This window comes from Pseudopipra pipra, chromosome 16, assembly GCF_036250125.1.
Source record: "Pseudopipra pipra isolate bDixPip1 chromosome 16, bDixPip1.hap1, whole genome shotgun sequence".
In the NCBI taxonomy this organism is placed as follows: domain Eukaryota; kingdom Metazoa; phylum Chordata; class Aves; order Passeriformes; family Pipridae; genus Pseudopipra; species Pseudopipra pipra.
Window position 1 is genome coordinate 2,410,933 of NC_087564.1, and position 19,132 is coordinate 2,430,064.

The following is a 19,132-nucleotide window of genomic DNA, read 5'->3' on the forward strand; positions in this document are numbered from 1 at the left end:
GTCATGTCTTTGTATCTACCTTAATGCACCTGCTCAGTGTTAGTTTGGAATTGGTTTGTATGGAGCTTTAACTCGGGGCAGGGAGGGACGCGGCACGTGGTCCCTGTGTGGGTGTGCCTGGGGGAAAGGCCTCCTCAGAGTCTCTGAAGCTTTGCCTTTGTTGAGTCAGCCCAGAGCTGTGTTTGGGGTTTATTTCTGGTGTTGTCTGCACGACTCCATCGTGTCCTGCATTGCTGCCTCAGCCAGGGTTTGGCCACCACACAGGTCCCAGCACAGTCCCAGCGGCACCGGCAGCTTTTCCTCTCCCTGTGTCCCAGTGCAGGAGCCCACGGTTTCCCGAGAGACCCTCTCCCCACTTTACTTGCTTCTAGTTTCAGAGACCCTGTTGAGATATAGAGATGTACAGTATATATGCTAAGACAGAGCTGTTACACCCCACTCCACAGCTTTAAACTTCCAAAGTAATAAACTCTCTAAAGCCAAGAGCCTTAACAACTCCAGCATCTGCTGAGACAAACAACACAGTTCTAAGTTTGCACTGAATATTTGGGAATTTTTCCTGCTCGATGGTGGGTGTCTCCAGTTAGTGAGGAGGCAGCAGCAGTATCCAAAGATGACAAGGACCTTGGCCACCCTCACTGAGTTCCCCAGGAACAGGTAAACAGGCTCCCTCCTCGTGCTCTCAGGAAAGTCACCTCGCTCCCCAGTGCCAGCAGGGTGGCTTTAGGTGTTATGTTGTTCTGCAAAGCTCCTTCTTCCCATGAAACAGCATTTTTAACTGGGCATGAAACATCACCTTTGTTGATGGCAGGGGCTGGGTTCCTCCTTTCCCACCCTTGGGGTCTTTCAGTCCTTCGGCATTGAGGTGGAGGAGGCAGGGGTGTAAATGATGGGAGAGCTGGGGGATTGGGAAGGAGCTGGCTGTGCCCCTGGAGCTGCCATGTAGGTGCCATAGTGGTGCCCAGGCAGCAGCAGCTCCTGCAGCTGAGTTGTCCCCGTCGCTGGCAGTGAAGCTCTGGGAAGGTGTAGCCAGGAGAATGCCAGAACTGAAACCACCACACTGCTGAAAGCTCAACAAAACAATATTTATTACAAAGAAGTGGCCAACGAAACTAGAACCTGAGAGAGAGGAGAGAGGAGGGAAATAAGCCCTCAGTACAACCCCCCACTCAGTCAGGTGATGCACCTTCAGGGTGTCCCGTGGATCAAAGCAGTGTGGTCTCATTCTCCTCACCTGAGTGGTGTTTTCCCGTGGTGACACCAGCTCACGTGTGACTGAAATCACAACAGCTTATGATACCAACCTCGTGCCAACAACGGCTCCGTTGTATCTTTTCCAAAAGTCAAGTTCCCAGCAGTAAAACCATAGAATATTTTCCCCATACCACATTGACAAACACAACCACAGACCCACTACAGCAGAGTCTCAAACACGACTCAGATCCCTCACACAGGCATAAATCAATCAATCAATCTGAAGTTTTAACCTTTTTTATTTTTCATTCATCAATTTTATTATTCTTAACGTTCTTTAAATCTTGACTATGGGATGTGTGTGAGGGCATCTAATTGTACACATGCACCTAGGACTTGGTGTTTGTTGCTTTAAAGCACAAAATACACTATGTAAATAATTTCACTTTTTTAAAGTTACCAAAACCAAAGTTGTAGACACTTAAATTATCAAATAGATTCGATGGTTCCAACGCTGTGAGTCCACTCTTCAGAGGATTCATGTGTCCAAGCTCTCCCCCCTTTTCTCTTTTTTTTTGCATCCAAGTTCTCCCCTTTCTTTTTTCTGTTCTTTGCATCCAAGCTCTCCTCCTGTTGTGTAGTTGAGATTCAGACCCAACATGTTGGAGGGCTTGGAGACTCAGAGAGTTTTTTTTCTTCTTTCCTGCTGCTGCAGCCACCACTGGGCCACCTCCCTCCCTGCGGCTCCTGCGCAGTGGCCTGGCCCTGGTGTGGCTTCTAAACGATCCCAGAGCGTATTCCAAGGCTCCTGCATCCACCCGGGATGCTCAACAGGAGGGGCACCTTCCAGACCCCCATCCCAGGGTTTCGACACTGTTACTAACAAACTCATGCTGGTTCCTCCACCCACAGCCCCCAACACGCTCACACAGGAAGAGTCAGGAAAGACTCAGGAAGAGTCTCGTCGGGCAGCAACCAGCCGACCCTGCACACACCATCACTGTGGGGTCCAGGAAAAACCCCGTCTAACAGATAAGGGATTACGGTGCCGTTACCAACACCCCGAGCTCACACTGACAACGGACAGACAACACAGCTCGCATGAGAACAACAAAAACAGGAGGTGACAGCTACACTCTCTACCCTGCCCCCCCCAGCAATAAGCAGCAGCCCCACAGACTGTGTGGGTCCCACTTTTTCCACAAAAAAACCCCAAACAGCAGCGCACCCTGCAAGCTATGCACTCCACCGGCGGGTCCTGCTTGTTTTCCACAATCAGTGGCACAACTCTACGAGCTATGCACTCTACTTGCAGAGTCCACTTTTTCCCCAGCAACGGGGTGTTTCATGTTCAGCATCCCACCCTCATCACCAAATTACACAGCTGGGAGAATGCTGAAACCGAAACCACCACACTGCTGAAAGCTCGACAAAACAATATTTATTACAAAGAAGTGGCCAACAAAAGGAGAACACGAGAGAGAGGAAAGAGGAGGGAAATAAGCCCTCAGTACAACCCCCCACTGACTCAGGTGTTACTTACAGGGTTGTGTCACTGACCCCAGAATGCTCAGAGTTCCCCATAGCACAGGCTGCATCCTCGGGGTGTCGGCAGGCTCACACAGTAGTGGGTGTCCCCACAACAGGCAACGTTGTCCTCTGTGTGAAGCTTGAGTTTGCTCCCAACACGAGCTCTCTGCTTTTCATACGATTAACCTGTGATGTCTACCTGGGCAGGTGTGGCCAGCACTGCCCAGCCAGAGGCCCTCAGTCCCTCCCCCCTGTGGTGTAGGTGGTGCCCCTCCTGTGCACTCCTGTGTAACTGGAATTCCCCTGTGCCTGTGTGCTGCACCTCGGGGGGTCTTTCCTAGATGAGTCTGGGGGCTTCATCCTCCTCCTCTTCGCTTCCTCCTTCAAATGCCCTTGGAGGGCCATTGGCCAATAGCCAGTCACCAATTAATTTCAGTTTATATGAGATGCCTCCTTCAAGGACGGAGTTCTTGTTTATCAGTGCTTGTTTTCTTATAACCTGGTAGGAAAAGAACAGACTCTCACAGGTGGCTGGGCCAAACACAGACCAAAAGTAGCAGCATCCAATTAAGCACGAATACAGAAGGTTTGCTCTAGGACAACATCCCACTGCCTGCTCCGTGCAGCCAGTCCGTGGACACCTTTGTAAATGCACCTTCCCTCCTCCCTGTTGGTTTGCTTTTCTCGTGGGAGCAAATTTCAGCTGGTTACTGAGACCCTGCGCTGGAAATCGGAGCGCTGCTGTCTGACCATGGCTGGCCGGGGATGGGGGTTGGACTGGGGCGAGGGATGAGGGTGGGGATGGGGATGGGATGGGGATGGGTCTGCCCACCCTCCGTCCACACAGTGACACCTCCCCCTGTATGAGCCATCGAGGGTGGCAGCACCTGATTACAAACAGCCTGAGAGAGATTATTTTTGGAGTAATCAGCTGAAACCAGGGTTGGCTTTGGTTTGCCAGGGGGTGGGTCTGGGAGCGAGCACAGACCCCTGAGCATTCCCTTGTTTCCTTGAGCATCCCCTGCTTCCTTGAGGAGCTGCCTCGGTGCTGACCCAAGGCTTCAGCACTGCCTGACCTCACACAGGCACACGTGGGGATGAACAGAAATACAGACGGGTAGAAAGCACTAACTGAGAACGTCATCGAAACGTTACTGAATTAGGAAATGAAAATTAACCAAGAACAGTTTCCAGTTGCAAATTTTTAAAAAGGCAAATCAAACTGTTTTGAAGCCTCCAGGTTAGCTGGACATCATTTCTTCCCTCCTGCCCAGCTCAGCCCGTGTTCCCCACCTTGTCCCTCCCTTGCAGGAAGAGGGAACCGCTCTGTTTACACCCACTGCTCGAGCAGCTTCGGATGGGGCTGTGACAGGGGATGGGGCTTCCTCACAGAGGCCTCGCTGTAAATACTCTGCCAATGCTTTGTGGACAAAACCGAGATGGAAAAAAGTTGTATCTGTGAAATATTAAGCGTTGTGTGTACATAGATCCAACGTATTACCTGCAGCTCTGTAACCAGTTGTATATTGAACTGTTTCACTGCACGGACGCTCATTTCACGCTCTCTTAGATGTAGAAAAGCTGAGAAGTAATTCACAATACACTATGTCAACTCCAAATCGGTTTGCTTTTGTATTTTTGCTCCAGCCCCACTTCAGCTGCAGCCCTTTGCGCATGGTCTGGAAGAGGAACAGTTTGGAACAGAAGGTTTTTCAGCCCTTTGGTTTGGATCTGGCTTTTGACAATGTTTCTTTGGTAATCATGAAGCCACCGAGTTAATTTTTTATTAGGGACATACCTAGGACGTGTTTTAAACGTGAAAGGAATTTGTCACATGAAGTTGGTGATAAATGACCTTCTTGTTCCCAGTGCTGGGTGAGAAAACGACTCCTTCCTGATTTTTCCTCGTTTTAGTGCAGCTCTGAAGTGTCGGGAAGGGGCAGTGCAGCCACCGGAGGCCATTGCCAGCTGTGGCAGGAGGTGTCAGCAGAGCTTTTCCCCCCAGGGAGCTTGTGTTGGCCAGAGTGGGGGATGAATTTGAAGTAGTTATTTTTCTCTTTAGCAGAGAGCATCGATGGTTTGCTCTGGAATAGCAATGCCTCACTCTGATCCACTCGATCCGCTTGGAAAGGGGAGTGAGACAGTTATTCTGGAGTGAGTGTCCACAGAGCAAGGACTGACTGAGGGGGGGTGGTTGGTTGAGAAGAGGAGCCTTGGTGCTTCCAAAATTGGAATCTGACCCAAAGAACAAATCCTGTCTGTCTGTCCGTCCCACCAACCACCCCCTGCCTCCCTTAGGATCTCTCCTAAGCCTTCCACCATGTGTTCATGGGGTTTCACTGGGGGATGAAGCCCCTAATGAAGCCCTGAGCCCCTGCCCAGCCAGGGTTTGAGCTGGAAGATGTGAAGGTTTCCTCTGGATCCTGCTCCATGTCGATGACCAGTGACCCACTGCCATCGTGTCCTGCGGCACCGGACCCTTCTCATGGGGCAGCCACAGCATCGGGATGGGTCCAGCCAGACCTCCCACCTCCCATTTTGATGCTCTCCCTCAGCTGCAGCAAAACCAAGAGCTTTGTCCCCCTGGAAGCATGGAGAGGTGGAATCTGGGTTCTGATTAATTCTTTTCCCTGTATTTTAAACAGTTGGGTTTTCCCACAGCCCAGGTAAGTATCAGAGCATACAGTAATGCCTGTGGTGTGATTGGTGCCACAGCCAGGCGTTGCCCTGTGCTCCTCAGTTCCAGCCCAGGTGTTTGATGCCAGTAGGGATGTGTAGGCCTTGCTGTGGTGTTCCTGGGTGTTCACCTTCTGTTATAGGCGAAAACTGTTCCAATGTTGTCCAGTTAGGTTCCAATTATGGATCATGGTGATTGTCAACTGCCAAGGGATATTTTTAATAAATCTTACCGAGGTATTTCAAATAAACCTTGCCTTCCTGTGTTCAGTTTGGCGTTGTCTTGTCCGGGGTAACCCCATGTTAAAGTTTCTTCTCTCTCTGTGCTTTGGTTCTTGTTCAGGATGTGTTGTACACCAGTGTTGGGTGTATTCAAAGATCCACCCTGTGCTTGATTAGTTCACGTGGGGACTTTCCTTACAAAGCCCAGACATCTCTTGGATGTGTTTCACAGCAGTTCCCAAAAGGCTTTCTGGGACAATGGGGGACAACAGCTGTGCTGCTCGTGGGGTCTCTGCTTCTGAGGAACCACCATCAGCTCGGGAGTGATGGAGAGGTGCTGCAGCAGCTGGAGCTGTCTCCCAGTCTGTGATCCATGGATGGCTGGAAACTGCCTGGCTTGTGCCCTCCTTGCTGAACTGGAGGTGATATTTCAGCTTTCCTGAGGAGTTGAGAACTCGCAGGTGACCTCTGGGCTTGGCTGGGCACGGGGACCCCCTGTGCCCTCCCAGCTCTGGTGCTGGGGAAGGCGAGTGTGGGGCAGATCTCCTCTCAGCTCCTACCCTTGTTCTCCTGGGTGTTCCCTGGCAATCCCCAAGTTCCAGCTGTTCCCCTAGTTTCATGGGGCAGTTCCAGCTCTCTCTGGTCACAGCCCTGGACTCCCTCTGTGCCTGAGGGGTACCCACCTGCCTCTCTCTGCTGTGCCATCGCTGAGGCTTCACCGAAGGACCCTGCCCTGGTCCTGCTTCAGGGGCAGCCCATGGAGAGGAGGTGCTCTCACCTGGCTCCCCACACCAGCCATGGGCTTTCCTTTTACCACCACTCTGACCTTTTCCTCCATCTCTGGGTCAAGTCTTTCCCTGGAGCAATAACTCCCCCTGCTCTCCCTGGTTTTGTGCTGTTTCAGTCCAGCAAAGCCCATCAGCACTCTGTGCTGCTGCAGTGGCATCGGTGGCATCGAGTGTCACAGCTCTGCCATGGGGGCCTGGGGGGCTGCAACCGGCTGGGCCTTGATGGCTTTGTGTCTCGACTTGGTGATTATCCTTTTGGTAACTAAAGTTTCGCTGCTTTGTAGCGTCGAGCAGCGATTCTCATTTCCCAGCTTCGCCGAGTTTATGGGAATTTAAGAGCTAGATGCAAATGAACTTCATTAACATGCTTAATTATCTTATAAGCCTCATACCCATCTGTCCTGCATATGCTTTGTACTCGACACTCTGAGACAAGTGACCACGTTGGGCTTGGCACGAGGCACCTGTGAGCGGGAGCCTTTGGGAAGAGGGGCTGGGTTAGTGCTGGGGGTGCACTGGAGGTGTCCTTTTTCAAAGGCTGTGTCCAAGCCGGGAGATGGGAATTGAATGGGTAGAACATGCAGCAGAATGGCACCATCTTAGGAATGATTTGCTAAAAGCAAAACAGCAGTGTGGAAACAACTGAAACAAACTCCAATCCCTGCCTGTTTGCAGCCCAAGATCCTGGACTGGTGTCCCATGGTGGCACAGGATGCGTTTCACAGTGGGGAAGCTGTGCTGCAGTCACAGCACTGGGTGCCACAAGCAATCCCAGGCAATCCCTTTGTCTTTATTTAATGTTATTGAAAAATAGTAGAAAAAATAAGCCTTTACTTCCAGGTAAAACTGCTGCAAATCCACGGGTATCTGCTACTGGCTAAGAGACAGTGCAAACCCCAGACTTGCACAAGAGCCCCCAAAAGGTTTAGGGGCTGTGCTGGGGGCTGAGCACAAATCTGCAGCTCTTTTATATCCACAGCATCATGTCAGAGCCGCCTCTGTCAGCACACTCGGCACACGGGGTGAGCCATGGGGTGCTCCCGTGTGCACCTCCCCCGCCTCACAGCACGGGAAAAGCACTGACGCACCCAATCTCTGCTCTTTGAGCGTGTGTTTGTAACGAGGCCGTGAAACTTTCCAGGCCTGGGAGGGAGCAAGGAGCCAGGATGAGCAGCCCTGGGTATGGGTGTGCTGCCACCACAGCGGTGAGTCCGTGTGTCCCGGGAGTGGGGGACAGGGAGTGTGGTGCATAGCAAAGCGCTGACGGAGGATCTCCTTCCCTCCTCTTGCTCTTGCCAGCTCATATCGAGGCAAAGACACCCTGTTCCCGCAGGGGCTCAGATGACACCCTGCCCCAGGCACCCCTCTGCCTTCCTCCCTCTGCATCCAGCCTCCTGGTCCGAGGCCAACATCCCGATTGCGTTACCAGCCGCCCTGTTCCCCTCCAGCGCCGGCAGATGGGAAGTTCAAGAGTGAGGGTATTGAGAACTGTGGAGCTGGAGCTGTAAATAACTGTGAATATGAGCGAATCAGAGATGTGGCTGCAGGGGAAGCGGTGCCACGGTGTGACCAAACTGGAGAGTGGGAGAGAAAACACAAGTTTGGGGTAGGTTGGTGGTTTGGGGGCAGGTGCTGTGGGGGTTTTTTAGGGGGAGCTCAGGGATGTGCCTGGTGAGCCCAGGTCCCAAGGGCACTATGGATTGATGGCATCACAGGCAACATACAAACCTTTATCAGTAGTATTTGGGTTAACTCTGTGCCAGTCACACTGGAAAAACGGGGTAAGATGTAACTTTTCTTTCTAATCCATAGAAGATACAAGGGAGAAGTGCCCCCCTCACGTGGCTCCTGCCCACGGAGCTGCCCTCGCACTGTGCCCGCCCAGCATCTGGCACCAATTCATGACACGGGAGCCAGGGCTGCACCCACAGGGCCCTGTGTGACCCAGCTGGGCACAAACAGCTGCTGGGGACAGGTCCTGCTGGTTTGGCTTTGTCTCCTGGGACCTCCCCCAAACTCTGCCCATCTGAAATCCTCCCATCTCTGGTGAGAGGGGCTGCAGGGAGCCCCTGTAGAAGGGAACATCCATGGGAGGAGAGGAGCTGGTGTGATATCGGGGTGGTGCCTAGAGCCAGATGTCCCCTGGATTGGTTTTAGCCCTGGAGGTGCCCAGTTTGCTGGTGCTGGGGTCCTGTGAAGGCTGTCATGGCTGTGCCAATGCCAAGTGCACCTGAGGGGCATTGGGAAAGGGAAGTTGGAGCAACGACAGGCTGAGCTTCCAGCTCAGCTCAGCAGTGTGTGTCACTCTCTGCTTCCAGGCTGGGTCCCCAGACCCCTCCTCCCTGCTGGCCCCTGGTCTGGGTGCTGTATGCTGTTCTCCTTCCTCCTGGGTGAGTTTTCGGGGAGCCCCTGTGCTCTTTGCACGTGGGAGAAGGTGGTTTCTTGCTTTTATACCTGCTGCATGAAGATGTAAATGCCATAAGGCCTCTCGTTGCCAGAGGTGCTTCCCAGAGACCGAAGATGCCAGGAAAGACCCCGCAAAGCAACGGGACTGTGACAGGCGGAAACCTGCAGCTCTCCTCTTTGTCCCCGCCAGCAGCCGGGACCAGGGTGGCCCTGGGGACAAGGGGACAGGAGGGGCTGGCGAGGGCGCAGGGCCCAGCATGTCCCGGCCTTTATCTCCCCCTAGTGCCTCCGGCTCCGGCTCCTCTGCTCCGGTGCCGTGCCGGGCACGGAATCCGGCGATGCCACACGCGGTGGCCGTGGGGGCGTGGAGGGACCAGCCCTGGGGCAGCCAGCACAGGGAGCATGGGGGACGGGGCACAGGGCGCAGCCGTGGGGCAGGACCCTGTGGGCATGAGGAGATACGACCTGAGTAACACAAAATTCTGGTCAAGTGTCGGGAAGAACTGTGGCATCCCGCAGCACCAAGGTGGAACTGCGGTGGTGATGGGGAGGAGAGGGAAATGATGGAGAGTGAAGTGATGAAGGTGCCTTTGCTTGGCCCAAAGGGACACGAAAGGTGACATTTGCGAGGCTGAAATGAGGTTGTTCTGGTGGCAGGGTCAGCTGGGCACTGTGACCTGAGCAGGCCCATGAGATTCCCCTGCGAGACCCTGGGGATGTCCGGCCCTGTGCTCGGGACAGCCCGGCCCCGCTGGAGCTGGGGATCAGCCCTGGGTGCTGGGAGACCTTCGGTGACAAGGACCTTGCTCGGTCCTGAGCCATGTGTGCACTGAGTTGTGTCCAGCCCCAGCAGGAGCCACAAGGTCACAAACAGCTCATCAGGCTCTGCTCTGCAGGCTTGTCCTCTGCCATTGCTCTGAGTTTTCCATCTCCCGTGCTCTGAACAGGGTGAAAGGGGAAAAGAAGAGGCTCTTCCTTGGAGACTGTCTTGCCCCTCAACCCAGCAGAGTAGAGTTTGTGAGGGAAATGCTTAAAAAGACACATTTGGCACCATGAAAGGGCTCTGTACAGCCTTGAGTAGGGTAATGGGGGTCTCCCCATGTGTTTGGCTTTCCAGAGAGAGCCCCTTCACACCTCACTGCACTGTGCTGTGCCTCAGGTGACCTGACACCACTGGGGACTCCGCGTTTTGGGGTTGTCCCTGAGCCAGCGATGGAGCTTGTCCTGATTTAGGGCATTTCTGTGGCACTCCGGGATTTTGAACAAGTTTTAGCCCTTCTGCTGGGAGTGAGACCTGCACATGGGGCCAGGGACACGGGGCAGGCTCGGGGGTAAAGGACTGACATGTATGGGGCCGTACAGGGCAGGGTGTGGGGCTGTGCAGCACCAGGCTGTGCTCTGAGGGCAGTGAGAGGTGCACAGGCAGCCTCTGCTTCAGGGGACAACACAAGCCATGCTGGCCCCACATCACCGTGTCCCCAGCACGAGGATCTGCCCAAGCTGGGAGGTCACACTGTGGATGTTCCTGGCCACAAACCACCCATTCCCTGTGCTGTCCTGCAGCCTCCTGCACTCCTCCAATCCCACTACCTATCCCAGGGCTGTTCCCAGCAGGAATCAGCCCACAGAAGGAGTTTGCTGCACTCTTCTGGCTTTAGAAACATTCTGAATCGGAGGATTCCTCTTTCTCAAACCGCACAGAGAGGACTTGTGCACCCACAGGGTTAATTGCAACGAAACCCCTTCGGGTTTTCTCAGCCCCCCCACCCGGCCGGGAGCACTGGCGCCCTGTTCCGGGTATTTATAGCACCGTGAACTTTGAGTGTGTCCAGCGAGCCGGGATGTGGGGACGGCCCCGGCAGAGCTGGAGGCTGTTGGGGTTCTGGCCCCAGGAGCTGCAGCAAAGCCACAGAGACCACCCAGCACCACATCCCAGCCCCTGTGCCCCACACATCCCGTGCCACAGCTGGGTGTCCGTGGCTGGGCAGCACCGGGGCACCCCGGGGACCTCAGGCTGGGGGACCCCTGTGAACACACCTGGGCCGCCAAGGACACGGGGTGAAGCCTCCTTCAGCCACAGCAGCATCGGAGCAGCACCGTCCCAAGCTGATGTCCCTGGGTTTGAGCTGCTGTTCCTGGGTTTGAGCTGCTGTTCCTGGGTTTGAGCTGATGTTCCTGGGTTTGAGCTGATGTTCCTGGGTTTGAGCTGGTGTTCCTGGGTTTGAGCTGCTGTTCCTGGGTTTGAGCTGCTGTTCCTGGGTTTGAGCTGGTGTTCCTGGGTTTGAGCTGGTGTTCCTGGGTTTGAGCTGCTGTTCCTGGGTTTGAGCTGCTGTTCCTGGGTTTGAGCTGGTGTTCCTGGGTTTGAGCTGGTGTTCCTGGTATCAGCAGCAGCTGAACGCAGACATCTTCCCTTTCCCGTGGCAAACAACAGGCAGAAGCTCCCACCTTTTCACAGCATCCCAGGACAGATCCCTTCTCACCAGACGACCTGCCAGCCAGTTCACCAGGTCTTGCAGAGAAGGAACATCATGTGTGGCTTCCTAACTCTGACACCAGGAAAATGAAGAGGGGAGTATGGGTGGTAGGGGATGAGAAGCCTCTGTGTCTGTGCAAACCCTTGAAAAAAACCCTAAAAGCAAAACAAAACAAAACAAATTAGGATTTGCTTATCTTTTAACAGATGCCATCTGTACCTACGGATTGAAGGGGCAGCCCAGAAAGCAAACCATGTCCTGGGCTGCATCCCAGAAAAGGAGCAACAAGGTGAGGGTGGGCTGTGCTCTGGTGAGACCCCACCTGCAGTGCTGCCTCCAGCTCTGGGGTTCCCAACATGAGAAGGATGTGGAACTGCTGGAGCAAGTCCAGAAGAGGCCACAGAGATGCTCTGAAGGCTGGAGCAACTCCGCTCTGGAGCCAGGCTGGGAGAGCTGGGGATGTTCAGCCTGGAGAAGAGGCAGCTCTGTGCCCCTTCCAGTGCCTAAAGGGGCTCCAGAGAGCTGGAGAGGGACCTGGGACAAGGGATGGAGGGACAGGACAAGGGGCAGTGGATTTCCACTGACACAGGGCAGGGTTAGATGGGATGTTGGGAAGGAATTCTTGGCTGGGAGGGTGGGGAGGCCCTGGCACAGGTTGCCCAGAGAAGCTGTGGCTGCCCCAGCCCTGGAAGTGTCCAAGGCCAGATTGGACAGGGCTTGGAGCAACCTGGGCTAGTGGAAGGTGTCCCTGTCCGTGGCAGGGGGTGGAACAAGATGATCTTCAAAGTCCCTCCAACCCAAACTATACTATGAAAGGGCTTTGGTCTGAGATGGGATCAGGTCTGGGAAAGCCAGACTGAGCAATGTCTCAGTGCCATCGACGGAGATGGGGTGTGGGCTGGGAGCTGGCCCAGGCACAGTCCAGCTGGGAGGAGCATTGGAGTCCAAATCATAGAATCATGGAACATTAAGGCTTGGAAGGGACCTTAAAGATCATCTAGTCCCAACCTCCCTTGCCATGGGCAGGGACATATCCCACTAGGTTGGGTTGCTCAAGGCCTTATCCCACCTGGCCTCAAACACTTCCAGGGATGGGGCAGCCACAGCTTCTCTGGGCAACCTGCTTTCAGAAGGGCCAGGAGAGAAGGAGGAAGGCAACAAGGATAATTAAAGAAATGGAGTAGTTTCCACCCAAGGAACAACTAAACAGGTTGGGATGCTTCACCCAGGGCAGGAAATGACAAAGGGATAAGAAAAAAGCAGGAAAAGCAAGGTTTTCTCTACGTTGGAGAAATCTGGGTGGATCTTCATGAGCACAATGGGAGATCTGTGATTCTATGATCAGATGAACTGCTGATATAAAAATGACATAAAAATTATCTCCAGCCCCTTCTCCTGGGGCTGAGCACAGACCTGGGTACTGGAAGCACATTAGGATCATATGGTGGGGGTTTTCACCTCAAAAGCAACTGAAATGTTTGGGCCAAAATTTGCTCTTTTTCTCGTGAGTTTTCACTGTGATTCTGTCCCAGAAGAGAATGTTTCATCTGCCATGGGTTATGTTTGACAGCACTGTAAGCAAAGGAAAATTGGGACCCAGAAGGGCAGTGTCTGGAAATGTTCATCACGGAGGACCCCATTTATAATTACAAATAGACACAGTTTTGTACAATTACACACCCCAGCCACCTCTGGGGGCAGTTGCTCAAGGTTGCCCCTTTTTTTCCTGAAAGCACTGGCAATTTATTTATGAGAAGAATTATTTTATACCCTCGGGAGATTATAAGGGTGTTGCTGTTGCTCTCTGAGATGTCTTCAGATCCTGCCCACCCCAGGAACAGCGATAGAGCTTTGCATCAGCTCCATCTATTGCAAGCACTGAAATATCAGGAAGAGGAGAGGAATGGTTTCAGTCTCAACAGATTCCTGCATAAAATAGAGGCTAAAGCACATCTTCAAAATGATTGAGCGAGAACACTGCTCATTACATAAGGTTGTTGGGGGGAAAAAATAGGCTGATTTACATTTTTATAGGAAATAAAAGGAGGTCTGTGGGTGACATAGCACCTTCCACTGAGAATGTCAGTGTGAGATAAGTGGGCTTCAAAGGGAAGAGTAACTATTTTCCTGTGGGGACAGAGTCCATCCCAGAGAGCTGAATCTGGGAGAAAGGGGTTTTTTAGAGGCAATTTTTCATCACCAAAGCAAATACATTTTGTTATCACAGTATGTACTGACTGCAAGGCTGCTAGTTCTCAGTTTTGATGGTTCCTCTGAGTTTTGGTGGAGCTTTGGGTAGCAGGAAGACCGGACTGCCTCTGTTTTGTGGACGTGGTGTTTTCCGGGCAGGAGTTTCAGGCAGGAGGAGAGGTCGATGTGCTTTTTGGGAGCGGGGGGATTTTTCAGTGTCCACCAGAGCAGGCTGGAGTTTAGTGGTACTTTAATTTCATTCACAGCGAGTCACTTGGTAGGTTTTACCCTGGTTTCAGGTTGGTGGCCCTCTGAGATTTGCTCTGCTGTGCTTCAGATCCGCGGCTGTCTGGCAGAACAATTCCGGTTGCTCAAAAGCACCGATTAGCATAAATGAAGGAGTGGGTGAAATGTTCATTATACTGCCTACTGTCATGTTTGTGTACCAGATTTTGTTACCATCTGTCATTTCTGTTTTCTTGTTGTTGCCAAAAGTTGTCATTCTGAATGGAGGGTGGAGACGTCTCTTCAGAAGCCAACGGGAGATAATTTGAGGTGCTTTGGAGCCCGCGTGTTCTGCGCCAGGTGTCAGCAGCCCGCACGTACATCAGCCTCGCGCATCTTCCGTAAAACCTGGGCAGTGGTTTAGTCAAAGGGGTTTTTAAAATCGTTGTGGTCATGCAAGCACACAAGATTCTCAGCTCTTGTCATTTAAGAGGAGTATCTGGTCCTTGCAGTTGCACGGAAAAGCCTGAAAATAAAATATGGTTTCCTTAATGTCTAAGGAAAAAAAAATAGAGTAAAAAGAAGGAGGTATGTGGGGACATCAAGGTGTTAAAAACCAAGCTCCTGTCCAGAGATCTCATCAAGTGAAGTGACAGCTCTGCTATAATGGACTACAGCATCCCCACATTATTTCTAGGGAGGTAAATGTCCCAGGGCCTGAAGCTGGACAAATTCAGCCTTGAAATGAGGCGCAGCTCTCTCGCAGTGACAGTCTGTGCACTGTGACAGCGGGCAAGGGGTGCAGTGCCTGTGTCGGGGCTCGCAGCCTTTAAAGCAAAATTAGCTCATTTTCAACTGCACGTCTTTAAATCAGTGTCTGGGAGGAAGGGCTCAGCCTGCAAGTGGGGAGCTGGGAGGGGAAGCCACGAGGATTTCTTGCCTTGCCCAAGCGCTGTGAGATCACTCGGTCTGCGAGCTCGGTGCCCTGGGCCAGCTGGGGAGGGAGGGGATTTGGGGTGCCTGGATTGTCCCCCTTCCTTCAGGCTGGAGCACCAGGCTGGTGCTGTGAACTTTGAAACCTTCCCTGGCAGCGCCGGGGCTGTGCTGGCACCTCGTGGCTTCCCATCTTGTCAGACAGTAGCTCTGCTCTCTTGAGGCTTTAATCTGACCTGAGTGACAGGGCTCCATGTTCACCCGAAATGCACTGACTTGTGGCATCCAAAAATATAGAAAAAATGGTCTAATGCCTTCAACTGGACTCAAACTCCAGGAAAATACAAAGCCAGACAGTTTTGGGATGTATTTTTGTTGGTTTGGGCGCAGATGATGCAGGTTCATAACCACAGCTCTGAAGATGTCACAGTGCCACAGGGGGAACTCGCGCTGGCCTGCAGGTGCAGAGGGTCACTGCTTGCTCAAGGAGAGGTGGAGAAGGAGGAGATGGAGCTGCCATTGCTCTGGAAGAGGTAAAGATCATTCTGGGCATCTCCGACTGAAGGCTGGGGGGAGACCAGGGCCATGTCATGACTGCAGTGGTTACTGGTACCTCTTTGCAGATGCCTCAGGGGATCTGTCTTCTGCACCTTCCAGTGCCTAAAGGGGCTCCAGAGAGCTGGAGAGGGACCTGGGACAAGGGATGGAGGGACAGGACAAGGGGCAATGGATTTCCACTGCCAGAGGGCAGGGTTAGATGGGATGTTGGGAAGGAATTCTTGGCTGGGAGGGTGGGGAGGCCCTGGCACAGGTTGCCCAGAGAAGCTGTGGCTGCCCCATCCCTGGAAGTGTCCAAGGCCAGGTTGGACAGAGCTTGCAGCAACCTGGGCTGGTGGAAGGTGTCCCTGCCCATGGCAGGGGGTGGAACTGGATGAGCTTTACGGTTCCTTCTAACCCAACCCAGTCTATGATTCTATGAAAATCCTGTATTTTACAAAGTCTTTGGCTGCTTTTAGGTTTGAGATAACAGCTCTGTCCTGCTTTAACACTTCAATAATGTAAATTGCCTTTCCTAGCTTGAATTCTCCCCTATTTTCTCTCTCCCAGAGGGTAACTGTACAAAGCTCACAAGCAAATTCCACCCAGGATTGCAGGATGCTGCAAGCATCACTGACAGCCGCTGTGAAGAGGCTGGGTCTGGGTTCATTTCACAAGTGTGAAATAAATTTCAGAGCTCTCATATTCAAACCAGCCCAGTAAATTGCCCTGAATGAGCACCAAATGTTGTCTTGTGTAGAGGAACCTGGCAGGCAGCTGAGAAGCCTTTAGGTAAGCAGGGAGATGTGGGCTTGGGCCACAGAGAGCGGAGCTGACCTGACTGAGGGGCCAAACTTATTGCTTGGGGGTTGTTTAGTAGTACATAATGGATATTTAACAGTACACTGGATGTGGAGGAGCTGGGGGGCTGAGATGAGCTGCAGCAGTTTGTCAAGCCCCACTCCAGGATGGCAATGATGGGACCTCCAGGCTGGGTGATTCAGAGCTGCTCTGGCTCCACTCCCCTGCTGAGCACAAGGCTGGGATCAGCTTTAATGGCTGATGTGTGGCAGGAAGAAAGGCAAGAAAAAAGGGAGTTTCTCTTCTTAATGCTGAATGTGCTGTGGATGACCCAAGACCAAAGCACAGAGAACATCAACAGCCACACTGTGGAACTCCACATTGCAGGAATTAAGCATCATGCCCAGGGTGGACAGCTTGGGCTGAAAAGTTAATCCTGATGTAATCAGAGGCAGTGTTGTAACAGCAAAATTGTGGAGTCACAAGTCAGAGGGTGAGATGCCACCAATGCCAAGTCTTGCAGGAATGGGACAGGAGTGATATGTGTAACAATCTTCCACCTCACGCTGAAAAGGATGGAGCAATATCCTGGGAGAGCTGGGGAAGGTTTCTCTGTCCACCCAACGAGGTGTTTGGCCTTGAGGAACTTCAGGCGAGACAAGTATCGTGTCCAATCAAGGACACAAAATCCAAACAAATTAAAATGCATCTGGAGGTATGTGCAGGTATGTTAAAAGAGCTTCCTGACCTTTACAGGGATTGTTTTATACCCTGGAGCATGACATTTTATTACTCTCGCCTTCTACATAATTTATCATAGAAAAATATTATTTTGGCTATAAAATTATTCACCTTCGTTTAAGCTCAGCAGTAGTATTTAACTTTCTGATCCTTTTTGAAACTAATTTCCCCAGGCAAATTACATACTGTGCCAAGACATTCCTTCGGCTTTAAATTTCCCTGCCATTAATGTCACAGAGTGGGACATCACAGCTGGGAGGGTGATCATTTCTTTGATAACCTTGAAACAACAGAGTCGGGCACCTCACTGGAGTCATTCTCACACAGATTTTCCAGTGGAAATGATCCCAGTTTTTCCTGTGCTGATTATTACCACCACCACAGCCACTCTGCTGCCCTGCTCTGATCCCCTTAACCCAAACAGGTTGTCCAGAGAAGCTGTGGCTGCCCCATCCCTGGAAGGGTTCAAGGTCATGTTGGATGGGGCTTGGAGCAACCTGGTCTAGTGGAATGGGGTGGAATGAGCAGGGGGTGGAATGAGATGAGCTTTAAGGTCCCTTCCAGCCCAAACCAGTCTGTGATTCCATGATTCCATGATTCTATTATATCTAGAAGATTGACAATAGTTGTTTCTACTTTCACCTGAGCCCACTGTTTAGGCACTGTGCAAACTTATGGAGAAAGGTGATTTCTGCTGGAAAAAAGTTTTCCAGCTAAAGCCCTTGTGCTGTGATGGGAGAAACTCTGGATTTGACCACCAGGAAGAGTTTGGGTCTGGCTCTGTGCTGGGCACCCAGGAGATTCCAGGTGTGATTCAGGCAGCTGAAACAAGGTGATAGGAGGGATGCAAGAAGCATCCAGCAGGATGATGCATGAGAGCCAAACCATACCCGAGGAGCTCTCTGAGAGAACCACGGGGCTGGAGAAACAGTGGGGCCTTTGAACTGGTTGTTGCCATAAAAAGAAAAAATAAGGAATTTGGTTTGAATCAAACTGATGTGAAAAATTCAGTGAGGGGAAGGTTGGTGGATTGGTGTATTGATGTAACTTTGTCCTTTCTTACTTCTTTCATTTTCTCAGTTTCAGAGGTAAAAGCTGTTTTTAAAGCTTTGCTCACACAGCATGGAAATTAAGTGTTTTCTTTATCAATTAATAGATCAGAAGGTTTCAGTGCTTTCAAAATTCCAAAAACTAAAACCTCAGGGGGTTTCTGAATACTCACTGAATCCCTGAATACTCCGGAGTTACCCACCTGAATAAAGTAGTTTTCCACAAACTTGTTATCTGCTAGAAAAAGGGGGGAAAGAGCCATCATCATCCGACTTGTGGGGCAATGTGGGACTGGGCCAGGTCCCACTTTCCACTGGTCCCAAACCAGGCAGCATTGAGCTCTGAACTCCTTGGAAGTTGCCCTTTTTTTGTCCAAAACAAAACACCTTGTGGTAGAGGAAGAGCGAGGGTGGAGGCACAAACTGGCAGTTAATGTATTCCCCCTGTCAGCCCAACTCAGTGTGCTCCCTGCCCTGATGAATATTGAAGAATTTCATACAAATTGGAACTGGTTCAGCAGGACAGTTTTCCAGAAAGGCTTCCTGGCCACCGCTGGGGGCCCTTTCCTCCCTGGGAGGAGTGTACAGTCCCCAGGAAGGAATCCTTCCCTAGGAGGAGCCCTGGCACAGGTTGCCCAGAGAAGCTGTGGCTGCCCCAGCCCTGGAAGTGTCCAAGGCCAGGTTGGATGGGGCTTGGAGCAACCTGGGCTAGTGGAAGGTGTCCCTGCCCATGGCAGGGGGTGGAACAAGATGATCTTCAAAGTCCCTTCCAACCCAAACCATTCCATGATTCTGTGATAGCACGTGGCAGTGCCTGAGCAAGGACGGGGCAGCCACCTCTGAGGCTGCACCTTTCTCCAAGAACTTGGGCAGAGTTGACCCTTGGAGCCTAACACAGAAGGTGAGGGACCTGTCTGCCACCTAAATCCAAAACATTTCACAGTTGGCTTTTAACCTGGGCAATGGAGAGAGGCTGATGTTGCAAAGGAGCTTGGAGTTGCTCTCTGGGTGACTCTGTAAGTTCAACAGAGTCTCTGATGAGAAATAAAGTTTTTTAAAAATTGAACCCACAGCAAAAGGTTAAAGGTTGGTGGGGGAGCCAAGATTAACATTGATAAGGTATGGAGAATTTCCCGGGAATGAGGCTCCTAGAGATCACCAAAGCCTTGCACTGAAGCCATGGCTGACAGCAAGAAGAGGAGAGGCAGAGGTACAGGCAAGGCTGAATGGAGCAGGAGGAACTGCAGAGCTGTGCTGTTGTAGCTGCCTCCACCAGCCACAACAATGGCAGAGCAGGGAGAAATGCCTCCAGTGTCCCCATGGCCTGGCTTTGCAGTGGCTCAGCAGAGTTTTGCTCACAGGATGG

At 52.0% G+C, this 19,132-nt stretch overlaps 2 long non-coding RNA genes across 3 annotated transcripts; one reads left to right on the top strand and one right to left on the bottom strand.

Moving 5' to 3' along the window:
* Positions 1 to 1,064: 1,064 nt before the first annotated feature.
* On the bottom strand, positions 1,065 to 13,598 carry LOC135422954 (uncharacterized). Its single transcript, XR_010434659.1, has 2 exons — positions 13,525 to 13,598; positions 1,065 to 11,445 (listed from the first exon to the last, which is right to left on the bottom strand). It is a non-coding gene; the product is annotated as an uncharacterized LOC135422954 (long non-coding RNA).
* LOC135422952 (uncharacterized) lies at positions 6,559 to 15,920 on the top strand. Of its 2 annotated transcripts, none has more exons than XR_010434657.1 (3): positions 6,559 to 8,016; positions 8,729 to 8,800; positions 11,248 to 11,471. It is a non-coding gene; the product is annotated as an uncharacterized LOC135422952 (long non-coding RNA). The 2 variants fall into 2 exon arrangements; XR_010434656.1 differs by lacking the exon at positions 11,248 to 11,471 and adding an exon at positions 11,497 to 15,920 and having other exon boundaries at positions 7,847 to 8,016.
* Positions 15,921 to 19,132: the final 3,212 nt, after the last annotated feature.